This window comes from Aegilops tauschii, chromosome 3 (assembly GCF_002575655.3).
Source record: "Aegilops tauschii subsp. strangulata cultivar AL8/78 chromosome 3, Aet v6.0, whole genome shotgun sequence".
Taxonomy (NCBI): domain Eukaryota; kingdom Viridiplantae; phylum Streptophyta; class Magnoliopsida; order Poales; family Poaceae; genus Aegilops; species Aegilops tauschii.
This window is the reverse complement of record NC_053037.3, coordinates 611,310,705-611,329,625: the sequence shown is the minus strand read 5'-3', so window position 1 is coordinate 611,329,625 and position 18,921 is coordinate 611,310,705. Positions and strand designations below refer to the sequence as shown.

Genomic DNA, 18,921 nt, shown 5'->3' with positions numbered 1-18,921 from the left:
AAAAAAAGTTTGTCAAAACCTACTAACATGAGATCTAGTTTCGAAGATCTCGGCGGGAGAAATCAAATAGTGAAAACGGTTTAATAGATAAAACGTTTTGAATAAATGAATCTACAAAAAAAGAAACTCGTAGTTGTGAGAAGTGACGCATATGCAGTGCAGCACTTGTCGCAACGTAGAAAGGTGGGAGTGGCCTTTGCAAGGGATACACCTTTGTTAGGGCATATTTCTCCTGTAGTGGTTGATGACAATACTTTCGCGGATTAATCGCGTGCATCGAGCATTTCAAAGAATTTATCGTATGGCACAAGACGATTCGTTCCCCTCGGAGCTATTGCGGAGACGGTGCTTTTCTTGCCTTTCATTTTTGGTGGATTTGAGTCATAGGATCATAGTACTATTAAAAGGGGGCCCGCTACAGAAAGGTTTGGGTGCAATCAACACGTACACTATCTTTCTGCAGCCTCTTTCCTTCCCGGCTTTGGAGCTTGTCCTCCCTTGTGCATGGGCTTTCTTGAGGCACATAAGTGGTAGTGCCGCTCTGCTGCACGGTAGTACCGCTCCAACGGTATTGCCGCAGTTCAGTGCTACTAAGATTTCCGCCTATTTTTAGTGCTCTGTAAATGAGCGGCAGTAGGGCGGTAGTTTAGCACGGTAGTACCGCTCCGGCGGAACTAGGACTCTGACTACCCCCCTCTGCCACAGATTTATTGGGCAACTAATACACATGCATGCATATTGATCTCCTTCTTAACAGTTCCATGACGTGCGGGAGAAGCTCCTACCAACGAAGCACATACGAGCACTTCAAGAGGAAATAGCGGGATGTTTGCTCGACCAGGTCATAGATCCCAAAGGAGAATACTATTATCCGCTACCACCCCATGAACCACTTGTCATCGTGCTCCGAATGCACCAAGGCAACATGTAGGAGAAATTGTATATATACCTAATTGTATAAATATATACATGCATGTGTATGTGTGAATATATATAGTATTACTATTCATCACCCAAGGTGCAGAATATGTTATTCTTCACCCGAGGTCATCTTACGATCGTTTCATATATAAATTACATTTTGTGTACTTTTCTATTGATTTTACTACGTAAAATTTGGCATAAGAAAACAAAAATATAGGTTTTAAGTGTAGAAAATTTCCATTTTATGTATGTTTTACACTATATTTTTACGTTTGTAATTTTAGATAACATAAAATATTTTTTACGGCAATTATTTTTCTTACATTCTCTTTTTACGTATGAAGTAAGAGCAAATTTACGAAACGTAAAAATACGATGTATTGATGTTAAAATAGAGAAGGGGTGAAGAATAACTATTCCTCACCCAGGGTGACGAATAGCGCAACCATATATAAGGTAAATTAACTGGGACACCTAGGTGCCCGGGCACCTTGATTGTTTTAGGTATGTATAGCCGCACAATGAATGTTTGATTTGTTTCCTAATTATTTCTTCATGCAAGACTTTCCGTGTTTACATTTTATTTTCATTTTTAACTATTAGGCATGCAAGACTTGCCATACAATAAATCAAAGTAATATTTTATTTTCTTCTGAACTACTATGAGTATGTAATACGTGTATTTTTGTTTCCTAACTATCTAATACGGATATCTAATACTTAGTAATAAAATTATGTGCATACGCGGGTATATATACCCAGTAAATTATTCTCTGAGCTGTTACGTTCTATTTTTTTAACTATTTAATATGAGTATTTAATACCTATTAACGAAATTATGTACATATCGGTACGTATATACCGAATAATTTATGTAAATATATGGGTATTTAATACCTACTAACGATACCATAAAAAAATACCTACTAACGATATTATGTACAAATACGGGTATCTAATACCTACTCATGTAATTATGTACACATGCGGGTACGTATATACCCAATAATTTATTTTTAGAACTATTTATGTTTTATTTTATTTTCTAACTATCTAATACGGGTATGCAATACCTACTACCAAAATTATGTGCATTCTCAGGGTGCGTATATATCCAATGAAATATTGCGTCATATGTACCCATTCCTAATTTGATCTGTTATACAAGGGCAAAATACATGCTATATAAAAAAGTAATAAATGTCGACCTACATATTAATACCCTGCCTTTTTATCACGTGACATGCATGCATGGGACAACCACGAATTAAAGCCTGCCAAATAAACTAGCAATTGATGCATCGCTGAACACGATCCAACGATGAAGAGGCAAGGTGCCCAGGCACCTAGGTGTCCCAAACTGGCTATATATATATATAATCGGTTCTACGAGAAATTCTATTTATATATATGCATAACGTGTACAATATGTAGTATCGTAAAATAGCAGCAAACAAAAAAATATTAAATGGAAAAAACAAAATTAAAGGAAAAAAAAACCAAAACCCCCTCAAATATTGTAGTACCGGTTGGTATTATCAACCGGTACTAAAGGGCTCCCCGTCCCCGGCGCTGGCTCGTGCCACGTGGGTGCACTTTACTGCCGGTTCGTGCCGAACCGATACGGGGGGGGGGGGGGGGGGGGGGACCTTTAGTCCCCACTTTTTAGTGCCGGTTGCGGAACCGGCACGAGCCTTACGAACCGATGATACATCCCGGTTTTGCACTAGTGGCGAGCTTGTGGTTCCGCGTCGGAGCCTCGCCCTGCCACAATACCCCTTGGAATCCCTTGCAATGGATCAGCGCCGATTTGCAACTTGGATGCACCGTCACCTGCTTGCCCCCTTACAACGACGACGACTAGTCCAGCAACGCAGATGAGGTCGGGTGATGGCCAGATGGGCGGTGACGAGATATGGGGGGAAGGACAGATGGAGATGGTGCTAGAAAGGAAAGGATAAGCAGTACGGTGGGACCTGTGAGGACACGCGTTTGATCGAGGAGGTTGACGTCTCGCTGTTTATCCTCCGGCTGAACGCTATCATTTCCCAAATATTTTTGGACAAACTAAGAATTTTAGATTGGATGTTCTCATGTCAGGATGCACAAAAATACTAAATATCAATGAACCATCCTGACCAAAATAGACTGACCTCGTTAAAAAATATCAAATAAATTACTATTACTTTTTACCAAATTTGGTTGTTGCATGTTTCCAAATTTTGTTTGAAAAGATCTTTCCATCATATAAAATCTCAGAAAATAGATAAATACGTCAAATCACCCTCCCTTTCCTATGTTACCACTTCTCCTTGTTTTGTTTTATTCCGACTACCAAGTGCTATATTTCAGCGCATTTTGAGGTTCAAATTCAAGCATGCTTGGCATAGGAGCTTTAAGTATAATGACGAAAAGAAAAAAAATATCTGCCCTTAGACACTAGACAATGAACTCCAAGTCTTGAAATTGCCATCATATAGAGTGTGCAGTCCAAAAACAAAATATGTTGATGTAGAAACATACTCCACAAATAGCAGCTGCTACACATTTCCATGATATTTCACTAGCTGCACGGGTTCTTTTAGTACCTGAAACAATTTTTGGTCGATTTTACTGGGGCAAAAGCGCAGACCAAGATGACATACGATCAGTAGTTTACACTTGATTCAAACATGCATATCTGAATTTTAGTTGACAGCTCTTGATAAACATAGAAATTGTAAGTCACTCTTTCCGATAGTACATTACATTTGAGTGCCAATAATCCTAACTCTTATGCTCACCTTGGTGGGAAAAAAAATACTAGGCTCATACTCCCTCCGTCCCAAAAAACATGTCCCTCAAACTCATGTATCTAGCAGCTACATACATCCATTTGAGGGAAAAACTTTTTCAGACGGAGGGAGTATCAGATAGGCTTCTAGTACTAGCATGCCTAACAACGATTAAATTGGTTGTGTCGGAAAAAAAATGAAGATTAGGATGTAATCATGCTTGAACCATTGAAGTGTGACTCAAACTCTCCTTGTCCTTCTTAAACCTTAAAGTAACCCTCATCATGAATTACAAAAAAGCAAAATAACTTGTTGATGTTGAGACAAAAAGATCTTCAAAAATATGTAAAAAAAAAAAAGAGTTCTTCACAAAAGTTCATGGTGCAGCTTTGGTCAGCAGTCAGGACTCGATCAGGACCTGGATAGAGACTTGGTGGCAACGACTTGGACTTTGAATTTTCAAAGCAATCAGCATCGTGAGGAAGGTTCTTCCACGGCTGCACCACATATGGCTCCTTTCTTTTCTGAAATACGTATATGACTGATAAATTCTAGTTATTCTTTTGGAAGTAAATCTGTGGCATACTATTGAAACTAATAGAATGCCCGTGCGTTGCTACTGGCTTTTGAAATATTTTGATGGAGTTATATAAACATAATGTTACATGTATAGAAAAGATATCTAGTAATAATTTGATAATAATTGAAATCCACTGAAATTGCAATGTAAGTTTGTTAAAAGATAATTTGACGATGTATACATAGAGATCGAGGATCCAACTATGAATCTATTACGAATTAAGATCCGCTTGATGCATTTAATATAGGGTCTGTCTAGGACACATCTAGATTGATGTCCACTTTGTTTGTGGTCTATTTTTTTTTGTCCTAGTTTTTTTTGTTTCTTGTTGCTGCATTATATATTTATGGGAGCTTAAATATGACATCCTTAAAAAACATCTAGATGTGAATTAGACAAACTATTTAATATATTCTCGCACAATATAAAAAATGTTGTCTTTAACTTCATTCACATGATATTTGAGCAAGTATAATAAAAACTTCTTCCTCAACTTATAACCATCTTGTAAAAGCAATGTATCTAGTTAGTACGAATATTTCACGTGTAAGGTCTAAAATGTGCAACGGAGAATACTCATCGTGCAAATTGGACGAACTTCTTTACCGTTTCACAAGAGTATAAAGACAAAAACAAAATAGCTAGACACATCCCTGTAATTTCCTAAATTAATCGTATATCTTGAATATAGTGAAGAAGAAAAAAAATTAATGTTTGTATCTTGAATGTTATGAAAATGAGAAATTTATTCTTCCGTATTCGTTGGAATACCAACCGAAAATATACGTTGCCATGTAGATATATCTGAATTTCAGCCGAGCCATGCAATTTTGAGTGCGTTGTTGAATTCCCTTGCAAATCTTCGTAATTTCACTAAATACTTCGATGTTTTAATCTCTAGCGACTATAATGTATGGGTAGGGTCCAAAATATATAAACGGCTTGCATTTTTATCGCTGACATACCAGATTTATCGGCCGATGACTGCATATGGAAGATAAATATTAGAAACCATAAATCATTATATCAATGGACAAGAGACCTTACTTACCAAGTTGCATGATGAGATGTTGTGCTATCAAACAGTGGTGCCAACATCTGAATATTTGCCTTCACGCAGAAATATCTTCCCTTACAGCCGCCCGTCCGCTCCTGTCCCCGCCGCCACCCTTAACAACAGCGTCGCCGCATCCTCCTCTCCCCTCCATGGCATCGATCGACCCCTCCTTTTCCGGCCACGGGTCGAGCCCGTCCCCTATTATCCCCATAACCTACCTTCTCTCGGCAGTGTCGCCCACAACCTCCTCTGCCTGCCACATCATCGCCAGCCGCCTTCTGTACCGACAACCTCTCGCGCCGCTCGGCACCGAGTCTGCATGCCCGCCGGTCTGGTATCCTGGTCAGCCAAATCCGGCTAGTCAATGTAGAAGGGCTCGCCACTGATGGAGCCATCGTCGTCTAAATCGGGCACAATGGTGTGACGCAACAAGGAGGGATGGCGCCCTTGTCGTCTACATAGGGCACAATGGTGTGACGCGGCGAGGAGAGACAACGCCATCGTCGTTTAGATCAGGCACAACAGTGTGACGCGATGAGGAGGGACGACCAGAAGGAACATCGCCCTTGTCGTCTAAATCACGCCATCTTTGTTTCCAAACGCAAATCTTCATCTTGTCTTCCTCATCTCATCACCGCCCAGACTTGCCTCTACTCCATGTCTCTCCGCCATGGCATGCAGTTTCACATCCTAAATATGCCCATTCTGTTGTGCATGTCCTACTTCTTCCCTGACATTTGTCTTCTTTGCAGTAACTTTATTTGCTCCGTTGGCACCATAGACGTCACTTGGAAACAATTAGCAGCGCCTTGATGCTTCAATAAAATGAAAATATACAATACAATGGGATGAGGGTTATACAATACAGTGAGATTTACGGCACTACATTGGGCATTACATCGAATGTCAACGGCGATGAGCGGCTATACACCCACACCCATAAGCTTCGCCTTTAGATATAACTATTGTGCTACACTACCTTCGTCAGCTCACACTTAAATCTAGGGGAATTTACCTTAGCTTTAACCGAAAGGATGAACCTATGCACAATATCGCTAGCCTAATATACCAATTAGAATCATCATGTTTTATCGGGGCTGATAGGCGCCGGCGGACCGGCCCAAGCGCCGGGCCGGTCGCTCGCCAGCCGCACGATCAGGCGTGCGCAACCACTCGATGCACTCGTATCTTTCTTTCCCAGCCCTTTGCATGTGTCGTACATGTACGTGGTTTGCGTCTTTCCAGGCCATCGCTCGCGTTCCAGCCCATCGCACCCGTAACACTTCCCTCGTGTACGTGTACGCGTAGTCGTACAACACGCTGCCGTCCCTTGCCAGTCGTAGACGACGGCCGCCGCCGCCGTCTCCACCGATCGCGACTCATCTTCCTCGCCATCAGCTGCGACTCGCGCCACCATCATGTGGTCGTAGCAGCAGCGCTCGCCATCGCCGGCTGTAGGGTCGCTCGCTGGTGGTAGTATCCATCATTGCCCGTTTCAGCACACACCATTGCTGGTGTAGCATTCGTTGTTGCCGGTTCAAGCAAAAGCAGGCGCCCGGTTACAAAGGAAGCCATCATGTCAGGTGCCGCACACCATGCCAGTTGCAGCATATTGATCGATGGCTCCCAGTCGCGCACCATGCCAGTTGCCGACATCGTTTTTTGTTGCAACCAGTGAAAGTTGGGGCTGTAACTGGCGCGCGGAGGAGCTGCAACCAGCACCGTAAAATGCTACGACTGGCGACCGAGAAAGCTACTACCGGTGTCGTTTTTTGCTGCAACCAGAGAAAGCATAGACTACGACCGGAGCGTGGAGTAGCTGCAATAAGCACTAAAAAATGCTACGACCGTCGGCTAGGAAAGCTACAACCGGCCTCTAAAAAAGCTTCAAGCGAAGACGTGGAAGCTGGGAGGCGGCCATGAATGCCCCGTCCCCCGTCGTAGCTCACTACCGCTGCTCTGCGTCACCACAAAAAAACCTCCATAAATACTCAGCAACAAAAAATCTCGCCGGTCGCAACAAATATTCTCAACGGTCCAAGCAAAAATGATTGACAATTCCAGAAGAAAAATAGGCTTGTCATTGCCGAGTCGTAGCAAAAATTATTGCCGGTCGCAACAAAAATTTTCACCAGTTCCAGCACAAAATGATCGCCAGCAAAAAAATTTACTCGTAATCGGGTTGTAGCAAAAATTCTCGCCGCTCGTCGGTCACAACAAAAATTCTGGCCGCTCCCAGCAAAAATGATCGCTAGTTCCAGCAAAAAAAGTAACTTGCCATTGGTGGGCCGCAACACAAAATTCTCGCCAGTCGCCGGTCGCAACAAGAAGTCTGGCCGGTCCCAGCTAAAATGATAGCCGGTTGTTAAAAAAAGGCTTTGCCATCGTTAGGGCACAACAAAAATTCTCACGTGTCCAAGCAAAACAACTCGTCGTTTGTAGCATAAAAGAAGTTCGCCGTCGTTGGTCACCGCAAAAAACACACCATCCTAGCAAAACAACTCGTCGTTTGTAGCAAAAAAAAGTTTGTCGTCGTTGGTCATCGCAAAAGGTCACACCGGTCCCATCAGAACGACTCCTCGTTGTAGCAAAAAATGCTTCATCGGCGCCGGTCACAGCAAAAAATCAGGCCGGTCCATCAAAACGGCTCGAGCTCGATATCAAGTTATCAACCGGTTGGAGCCCCGCCGGGTTGTCCTGGCAATTGCAACGAAAAAAAAGAAAAAGAAAAAAAAGAGTGGACACGGCTAAGGACAGAGATAAGCGTGGGAAGAAAAGCGGTCGGGCAGCTCAATAAGAAAAAAAGCGGCCAAGGCCCACCAGCATGTGGGTCGTTGGTGCAACAGGAGCCAGTCGATCAATACGGATCGTACGATGCGCACTCGACCGGCGCGCGGCTAGGCCGGTCAGCCGGTGTACAACGTTTCCCATGTTTTATTGTCAATGAAGCTAAGGAAAAAGAGAACATACAATTTGTTGAGATTTTTCTTATAACAATGCGATCCATGTCACAATCAGAGAGACCATAACTTTGCCCCTCAACTAATTAAGAGTAGTATTTTTCTTATGAAAATTAATTTTAGATGAAAACTGAATTAAAATACTGGAGATCGGTGTGACCATAAAGTAGATCGACCTGCAACATAATTAGTTTCTGTCAGGTACTGCGGCAGAGATCTTAATCCTTCTAGGTCGTCTGGATAAGCCATTGGGACGTACTGCACTCGAGAAAAAAAGTTGCAAACCAGATCGAATTCCCAGTTCAACTACTTCATGTCCAAAAGAGCTGAAGCAAGTAGCATCTTTAGCAAAATAGTTGGAAACCTTTACGCCCGTGCGTTGCTGGGTCTGTTCAAGAACCTGCACCACGGAAGAAAATATCATGTAAGTATACGCTTTGAAAGCTTCGACAAACTATTTGGTTAGTATATAAATTTAACGAATTAAATTCCCAATTTTAGTTGTCGAAGTCATGGACGATGCAGCAATATGCCGATGCACATACAAAATTTGCTTACCTTCTTTCTAAATAGTGATCTAAACGCTCAGTTTACGGAGGGAGTACATGTGAAGTTATGAATTTAGGTAGTAGAGATAAACGAGGAAGCAGATTGACTTGGTGGGATCGCATGCAACTTGAGATAAGACGCGTCCTTTAATTGGTGGTGCACTGGACACATCGGATAAACCATCCTGCACATGACTCATTCGATTCCACATAGTAAAATCTACTCTATTGTGTAAGAACGGTATCACCGACTCGCCCCCGAGCCACCACAACTTCCTCCCGACATCAGCGCGAGCACCACACCTCGGCCCCCCACGCCCCCGGACAACTCCTTCAACAATGTATGCATACTCGTCTGACGCCGTCAAGGCAGCTACTTGTCCAAGGCAGACGCGCGTCTGTTCGCTGGCCTGCTTCTTCGACAACGCCCGCAAGCTGTTCAACGGTTTGCCCGCAAGGTATAAATGGACTCCGCCGACGAGTTCTTTTTCCATAATTTTCTTTGCGGCTAAGATGATTCTTCATCCAACGATGAGGAGATGGTGTCCGCTGTGTTGGTCGTCCATGACCACCTTAGTAGGCAGCGGCCGTTGTTCCAGGGCTCGATCCCGGGGCACACTCCGGCATTGAATCACTCCGACATCGGATAAACCATCCTGCACATGACTCGTTCGATTCCACATAGTAAAATCTACTCTATTGTGTAAGAACGGTATCACAACTTCACTTGTGTTTTAGAAAGAAGGAAAACAGATGACCCTTGCAATTTATGGCGATAGATGACGCGGAAAAAAGAAACAAATTTGGGAAGAAACTCTGGGTCCTAGGTTACATGCATCATCGATGGGACAAACAACAAATACCATTATGATGCAGTTGAGGAATCAAATTATTCTTGCATTTTCCAAAGGAAAGTAAATATCCATATCATAATGGTAAGCAAAATTGGATTTCTACAAAGATTTTTTTAGAGTAATAAATATTGGCTAGATCATTATCGAACTAAATGCACAAGCATGTCGTCCAAAAGAAGATACCAGTAAACAGCTTGTGTATCTTAACAGTAGCATATAGAGAAGGTTTGTTCAATGAGAAAAATAATTGTTGCAATATCTATATGTTGAACAATTTCAATGCCTAGCCCAAGTGCAAAGATTATCTATCACAGGCATATTGATCTTCATGTTACAGCAAAGACGAATGATTGTGTATCTTAGGAAAAATACCAGAGCTTTCATATGCACTGGAGGACTGGAACTAGTGCTATTCGCTCATTTGATATGGCAGATAATGAGCAGGGAGTAAACAAAATGACAATAGTTTATCAATTAGCACAGGAAACTAACCACTTTAGGAGAAGATTTGACATCGCCTCCAGCAGAGACATGAGTGGAGCAGTGTTCCGACTGGCTTGGCTGCCTTACGAGCCTTCGGAATCGCATTGTTCCCCGGACTGGACCAGTATGTGAGTACTCAGATGCATACCCACCCATTGCTCCGCCACGCTACCTGGCTTGAGAACCACGAGCTGCCTGCAGAGTCCCAGTGCTTCTCCTCCTCGAGTACGCAGCAGCACACCTGCGGCCGCCGCGGCTACAGTGGCTTCCCCCTTGGCAGCGCCGTGTCCCTTGACGTGCTCAGATGGAGTAGTAGTTCTGCTGCCTGGGCACGTTGGCGTACCGGTACAGGGGGGGGGGGGGGGGGGGGGGGGGGGGGGGGTCGTCACGGTCACGTCATAGTACCTGTCGCCGGTGCATACCTCGACCTCCTCTACGTCGGAGTACTCCTTCATGTCGGAGGCCGTGAAGGGGTTCCCATTTTGTGGCGCGGACGCACGCGACAGGTGGCTACTCCTGAAATTCTCCGGCAGCGGCATGCCGAGGGCGCTCCTGAACACAACCCGCCCACCTCACAGTCGGCCACACCCGGGCGACTGCCTCCGCGGGCATGCACCCTTTATGGAGTGTGACGAGGACGGGGCCGGCCGTCGCCCATGCCTCGTCCTCCCTCCTGCCGCATATCGGTCATGCGTTGCCTCCGCGGTCGCTCGACATTGTTTTGTCAACAACGCCTTGATTAAAGTTGCCATGAAAAAAGTTCGGATTGGCATGTTTAAATTCTGAATATTCGGGACTTATCGAGGTCCATAAAAAATCAGATTTGATTAGGAAAGTGTGGGTTTTTCTCCCTGGTTTGATGCGTACCGGTTTCTCAGGGGAGATAAAAAATCGGTGGGGATGGGATCTGGTGGAGGTATCGATCGAGGGGGGTGGGGGTTAGCGAACGAACAAAATGACGTACAGACTCCTCCATTAGAAGTAGAGATTTATACACTCGCCCAGCACAAAAAAAAACATAGCATCAATATCACATTTTTTTTCAAAAAGGAGCATAACCTATGGCCTCTGCATCGAAATAATGCATGCAGCCATCTTTATTAATTTATTCATCAGTCTCACAAAATGTGTACAAAGATCAACCCAAAACCACCTTTGAGGCAAATAAAGTCGCTACACCTACATGTATAAAAATGTGTCCTGACCGTATCAACTGACCCATCTAATCTAGTGGCCTCAAGAAGGTACCCACCTGGCAAGCCGAGAGACCATCCGGTCTAGATGTCCACAACGCGCACAGCATGTGCACGCTCTAGGATTCGCCACCACCAACTTCCATCGTCCCATCTAGAGGAGTGATTATTGCATTGATCTTGGCAGGCCCATCTTCCGTGGACATCACTACGACGCCAGACCACGCCACCGCTCTGCGCCTCTTCATCAAGACGCGTCCGTGGTTGACACTCTGCTGCACCATGCCACCGAGACCCACCATCGATGATACGGTTGATGCCACGCCGCTCCACCGACATGCCATCTCACGCCGACTCCGAACTACCAGCAACTCCACCACCATGAACAGTCCCCCAGCCGACGCCTTCAGGAAGGAACTCGACAAGGTGTCGTCGTCACCTAAACAGAGGAACATAGGCTTTCACCTGCGTTCATGGCAGAGGTGGGAGGAACAGGATCCACAACGAAGCCTCCGGGAAGGGAATTCGCGCGGCGGGGCGTTTACTTTGTCCAAGCAACACCAGTAAACGTCTACCGCAGACTCCATGTACCGAAGCCAGCACGAACCGGAGCAGATCGAGTCGGAGACGACGCTTCCCATTAAATTCCGATGGCCAACGAGAAGCCGCCGCAGCGCCACCACCTCCACACGGCCCACGCAGCCGTGGAAGGCCGCCCATCTGCACCAGCAAGGCAGGCTGCACCGCGCGCCACTGACTGAGGCCGTCGCCCCGAGATCCGATCTATCAGCCGCCATCGCGCTGTGAGAGCCAGAGCCCACCACACCCGCGTCCGTGCACCACACGCGCCCCCCACAACGGACTCCCCGCGAGAGGAAGAACCGGAGTGCCCCGCCGCCGCCGACACTGCGTGGGCTTTGCCCGGCTGCGCCTGCTTGCAGCGGCGAGGGGATGGAGATCTGGTGAGGTGGGAGTTCGCCCGAAGGCTAGGGTTCTATTGAATTCATGCTCCAGCCAACTCGTCCAATAGTTCAACACTCTCCCTCACGTCTAGACTTATTTAGTTCTTAGACGTGGGATCGATGTAGGCCATAGAATCTTTTTGTTTTAATACTGCGTTGGCAGGTCATGAACTCAAGACCTCTTGGCTTTGATACCATATTGAATTCATACTCCAGCCAACTCTTCCAAAAGTCCGAACTGATGGAGAGAGGTGGGCAATATATTTCAACAGGTTCAGCCCAGGTCGCCCGCGGGGTTCGGGCGTTGCGGGGTTCACTTTGATACTTCTTGCTTCACATTTTTGCTTCACACTTTTGCTTTGGTTTCCACAACCACCAATATCACACAGGCTGCGGGTATTAGCATGCTTTGTAACATTTAAATTGGTTGTGTTGGTTCATCGCTGAAGATTAGTACCGACAGCGTGCAGTACATACCACTAGTAGTCATACATACAAGCCTGAATCTGTCTAATAACTTGATATTGAGCTGAAAAGACCTTCACAAAGATCTCGTAGAAAAAGAATTATTCGAAGACCCTTCATGTCATCATCCATCAATCAACAGTGTACTGATCTGTATGCCCTCTTAGATCCGGCATATTAATTATGACTTGACCTCTGAAGCTCATGCATGGTGCAGGTTGATCTGGGCAGCAGTCTCGGCCTTTGAATTTTCAAAGCAATCCTTGAGGAAGATTCTTCTGCCGCTACACCACACCTTTTCCCTTCGTTTTCAGAATTATACACCTGTGGCTCCTTGCTCGTGAAAGGAACGGTGATATTTCACACAAAGAAGAAAAGAGGCGATGCTGTATATTGTTCTTGGGAGTGGTGTTGCAGTTCACAGGTCTAAACGAAGTGATGGCTCGTGCTACTCGCCTACTTGCCTTCTTCATGCAGATACAACTCTACTCACTAGCCACATCTACCTCCCATGGCCATGGCAACACATCAGCTGCTTCTTACTGCCACCAGGACCAGGCTACAGCACTTCTCCAACTAAAGCAGTCCTTCATCTTCGACTACTCCACTACCACCCTGCCGTCGTGGCAACCTGGTACCGACTGCTGCCTCTGGGAGGGCATCGGCTGCGATGGTGTATCTGGCAGCCGCAACAGCAGCAGTGTCACAGTTCTTGACCTCGGCGGCCGTGGCCTCTACAGCTATGGCTGCCATGCCGCGCTCTTCAACCTCACCTCCCTGCGCTACCTCGACCTCAGCATGAATGATTTTGGTGGATCTCGCATTCCGGAAGATGGCTTCGAGAGGCTATCCAAGCTCACTCACCTCAACCTTTCTTATTCAGGCTTCTACGGTCAGATTCCTATCGCCATCGGCAAACTCACAAACCTCATATCATTGGACCTTTCTTCAGTGCATAATATTGAATCAGCTGAAATTACAAATCTCTATGCTATCTGGGATGGCTATAACTTACTGGTGTTACGAGAGCCCAGCTTTTAAGACCTTACTGGCAAACCTCAATAATCTGAGGGAGTTGTACCTTGATGGAGTGGACATATCTAGTAGCGGAGAGGAGTGGAGCAGTGCTCTAGGTAAAGCTGTCCCCCGTCTTCAGGTTTTAAGCATGGTGTACTGCCAACTCCATGGTGCAATCCACTCTTCTCTGTCAAGTCTTAGATCCCTTACCGTGGTCAACCTCAAGCTTAATGATGGAATTTCTGGTGCGGTACCTGAATTCTTCACGGACTTTCTCAATTTAAGCGTTCTTCAACTCAGCTATAACAACTTCAGTGGTTGGTTTCCTCAGACAATATTTCAACTCAAGAATATAAGAGTCCTTGATGTGTCACACAACGAACAACTGTCAGGGCATTTACCAGAATTTCCAGGTGGGGCTTCTTTGGAGACTTTGAATATACAGTACACTAATTTCTCTGGTGTCAGGCTGAGCTCTTTTAGCAATCTTCTGTCTCTTACTGAGCTAGGTCTTGAAGGAGGGTCAATTTCTATGGAGCCGAATGATTTATTCCTCAACAAGCTCAACTCCTTGCAAAATTTGCAGCTCTCTTTTGCTCAATTTTCGGGAGAGTTTGGACCATTTTTCTCATGGATTAGTAGCCTTAAGAACTTGACAAGCTTGCAACTCTCTGAGTGCTATTCCTCCAAGATAATGCCCCCTTTGATTGGCAACCTCACCAACTTGACAAGTTTGGAGATGACTTTCTGTGGTTTCTTTGGGCAAATATCACCATCAATTGGGAACCTCAACAAGTTGACTTCCTTGAGAATCTCTGATTGTGCCTTCTCTGGGACAATACCATCTTCAATTGGCAATCTCAAGAAACTAAGAAGATTGGAAATTTCATATAGTGAATTATCAGGTCCAATAACAACAGATTTTGGACATCTCAGCAATTTGACGGCATTAGTACTAACAGGCTGCAGGTTTTCTGGCAGAATACCAAGTACAATTGTGAACTTGACTCAGCTGATTTATCTGGATCTTTCGCAGAATGATCTCAGAGGTTAGATTCAATTCACAACCCAAGTATTCACATCATAGCTAGAATAAAAACAAATGATGAAAATAAACACTTGCTTCTCTTTGTCATGAATAATAAATAAAACATTTGCTCCTAATTAACCGATGCTAGACATGTGACACATCGTATAAAACTTCTATGACAAACTGTGTTGAAGTTTTGAGTATAAAAAATTAGGTACCATGATATTGTTACCAAATGATAATACTCACTGAATTCAGAGCTTAGAATCCACTAGCAAGTCATCAACCACCCTTCCTAACAAAAAGAATACAGAACATCGAACGAGAAAAGATTATGTTTGTGCAAGTTACTATTACTAAAACATATAAAGTTAGTTCGACCTTAATTTTGTCCAAATGAAATTTATTATAAACTAGAAAAGTAAAATGGTGTCCATCGAAAATCAACGTCAACTGCTCCATTACCTCCCTGGCATGAAAAGGGGACAACCAGCTCCATGGGTGTAGATACCATTATGAATAAGGACTGCGATTTCGTTTTTGAAGAATATGACTTGTTATCTATAATATGATGGACATCATGTTTATTTCGCTTGCCATATACTCCAAGCGTAATTAATCATTTTGTTTCTGAACAATGTTGACAAATGCTTTAATATTATAACATGAGAAAATTTTATTGCACTGATGGTTTAACATTGCATTATTTGATATATTTTGACTTACGTTGCACATAATTATGAAGCAAAACGCCTTGCAGATGTCTGCAAAATACAATGGTTTTGATTGAAAAAGTAAGAGTCTTAATATTTTTACTTGAACACAACAGTCCTTCCACTAACACTTCTTTTCAGGGAATGATGCGAATGTTAAAGAGCATATAGGTCAGGCTTTAAAAAAAATAGAACTATCAAGAAAAGATTAATGAAATTGTCTGAAAATAGATTACTAATTCTAAGAGATGTTTTCCAAGCTTTTCGAGAAAATATTGTGTGTGCCGATGTTCTACTTTTAGACAGGTGCAGAAATATTCAATTGATGCTTATCTTGGTTTAAAAAAAAACTATGCAAGAATCTATCTTTTGCTCATTCTCAGTGTATTCTTGTAATACAAAAAGATGCACTCTGAGGGGCGTACAAAAAATTCTATTCGCTAATTCCTAGCACTAGTTAAAATATTTGGCCTCTTAAGATTGTCTCAAACTTTGGTTTATGATTCATTATGCATTTTGTTGACTTCACTAGGTTGTTAACTCTATTTCCAGGAGAGATTCCAACATATCTATTCACTTTGCCAGCCATGTTACAGTTGGAGCTTTCATCAAACCAGCTTTCTGGACCAATACAAGAGTTTGATACTCTATATTCACATATGATAATTGTTTCTTTGGGTCAAAATCAAATTAGTGGACAGATTCCTGGATCATTCTTTCAACTCACAAGTTTGATAGACCTGGATCTTAGCTCGAACAACTTAACAGGTTTGGTAGAACTGAATTCACTTTGGAAGTTACGAAAGCTTACTTCATTGGATCTATCAAACAACAGGTTATCCGTCTTGGATGGAGAAGGCAATAAATCAAGAGTGCCCTTACTACCTAAGCTCTCAATATTAGTACTGGTGTCTTGCAACATGACAACAATGCCTAGATTCTTGATGCATATCAACCATATGGAAGTACTAGACCTTTCGAACAACATAATACAGGGGACTATACCCCAATGGATATGGGAGACATGGAATGATAGCCTTAGAGAATTAGATCTTTCAAACAACATGTTCACACATATGCAACTCACTTCATATCTACTCCCATACAGTCGTTTGGATTCTCTTGATCTCAGCTCCAATAGACTTCAAGGCCAGGCCCCGATGCCAAACCTGTTGAAAGCAGTCGATTATTCAAACAATAGATTCTCTTCTGTTATGCCAAATTTCACTGCTTATCTTTCCCAAACTGTGTATCTCAAGTTGTCAAGAAATAACATAAGTGGGCATATACCGCATTCAGTTTGTGATGCAAGCAACCTCAAAGTCCTTGACTTGTCATACAACAACTTCAGTGGGTTAATACCCTCCTGCCTGATAGAAGGTAGAAGCTTGGTCGTATTAAATTTGAGGGAGAATCATTTTAAGGGAACATTGTCTGATAATGTTAGTGACCACTGTAATCTCCAGACAATAGATTTACATGGCAATAATATTCAAGGGCAACTTCCTAGGTCTCTTTCCAACTGCGCTGACTTGGGGATTCTTGACATTGGAAACAATCGGATGGTTGGTACTTTCCCATTTTGGCTGGGTAGGCTCTCTGATCTTCGTATCATCGTTCTGGGATCCAACCTGTTCTATGGCTCGCTTACTTATCCTACCAGAGATAGAAAATCCAGGGAATACTTTTCAAAGTTACAAATCATTGATATAGCTTCAAACAATTTCTCTGGCAATTTGGATCCGCAATGGTTTGAGAGGCTCGCATCTATGATGGCAAAGTTCAATGACATGGGAAATATCTTAAGCCATCAGTCATTTTATAGAGACTACCATGATACTGTTGCAATCACATACAAAGGGCAATATGTGACTTTTGAAGAAGTCTTGACTACCTTAACTGCAATTGACTTCTCAAATAATGCATTGGAGGGTGACATTCCCAAATCAGTTGGAAGTCTAGTTTCACTACACATATTGAACATGTCGCATAATGCATTTACAGGAAGGATTCCACCACAAATTGGTGAGATGCGTCAGTTGGAGTCACTAGACCTATCCTGGAACAAGCTTTCAGGGGAGATTCCACAAGAGTTGACAGATTTAACATTTCTTAGCACCCTTGGCTTGTGCAGAAACAAGCTGGATGGAAGAATACCACAGTCACGTCAGTTTCTGACATTTGAGAACACTTCATATGAAGGGAATACAGGGCTCTGTGGACCACCCTTGTCGAAACCATGTGGCGATTCAAGTAATCGAAATGAGGTGCAAGTCAACACATCCAGAGATCATGTTGATATCATTTTGTTTCTCTTTGTTGGGGTGGGCTTTGGCGTTGGATTCACAGCAGGTATTCTGATGAAATGGGGGAAAATAGGCAAATGGTTACGGATTGCGTGAACTGGTCTGAAGACACAAGACTCTTGGTATAGTTATGCAATTACTGGAGGGAGCTATGAGTTGTAATATGCCACTCTATGTGTTCACGTTTCTACCTTATCATCTATCATAATGTGTGTATTCTCATGTTTAGGTAATGTATTGTGTGAACTGGTCTAAAGACGCAAGAAGACTTCTTATCAAAAGTTGGAAGACAATTGCTACATTTCTAGTGTTAATTCCTGTTGCGGCACCCAAACAGATGAGGTATTGTCCGTTTTCTGCTCTCTCATCTGTTGGTGGTAAGTGGTCGTATCCGCTCTATGTACAATCCTCCTGGTAAGAAAGATCAGACACACCGATCCGTGTACAATCCTGAGTGGAAAATAACCACTTAATGCTCCCCAACAGTTAAGCTAGGATTTGAGTGTGACAGAGACGCCACTCAGTTTCCCCAACTAGCTAGGAGTCATGGAGGGAGGTCGGAGGTGCCTTACACTGATGCTGGATAAAATGTACTCCGTACTATTCTGCACAGATATCGCAGAGACGAGCTGCAATCTTGGGCGTCATGAAAGAATAACAGTTTTGCTAAAGCACATCTAGACAAACCCAAAGAATAATCATCAAGTTGGTTTGGTACCCGAAACAAATTTCGGCAGAGCCCGAATCCTCATAGCACCGTCCGGACGAACAGCCCTCGTCATCCACCTCCTCACCCCCCTACCGACGAAACTAAACTAATCAGTCATCAATCAAACTGAAACTGATAGCGGGTTGATGAGAAGCGGCGAGATATTTGTACCTCTGGCCCCGGCTCCGATCCAGTTCAGATGCTGCGGCACCTCGGCGAGCTCCGGCCAGGCCGCGAGGGGCCACTGCATCTGGCACAAAACCAGAAGTCGTCGGCACAGCGAGGGTCGCCAACCTCGCGTGCAAGCCGTCGCCGCGTCGTCGTCGACGGCGAGGAGGGGTGCGCC

At 43.9% G+C, this 18,921-nt stretch overlaps 2 long non-coding RNA genes and 1 pseudogene across 2 annotated transcripts; 1 reads left to right on the top strand and 2 right to left on the bottom strand.

Annotated features, from left to right (window-relative positions):
• Nucleotides 1-8,297: 8,297 nt before the first annotated feature.
• Nucleotides 8,298-11,065, bottom strand: LOC120976268 (uncharacterized). The gene is made up of 2 exons (XR_012181101.1): nt 10,190-11,065; nt 8,298-8,695 (listed from the first exon to the last, which is right to left on the bottom strand). It is a non-coding gene; the product is annotated as an uncharacterized lncRNA (long non-coding RNA).
• A 2,069-nt stretch (nt 11,066-13,134) lies between these two features.
• LOC109764726 (uncharacterized) lies at nt 13,135-18,200 on the top strand (annotated as a pseudogene).
• On the bottom strand, nt 16,579-18,921 carry LOC120962090 (uncharacterized). The gene is made up of 3 exons (XR_005752908.2): nt 18,747-18,921; nt 18,585-18,664; nt 16,579-16,729 (listed from the first exon to the last, which is right to left on the bottom strand). It is a non-coding gene; the product is annotated as an uncharacterized lncRNA (long non-coding RNA).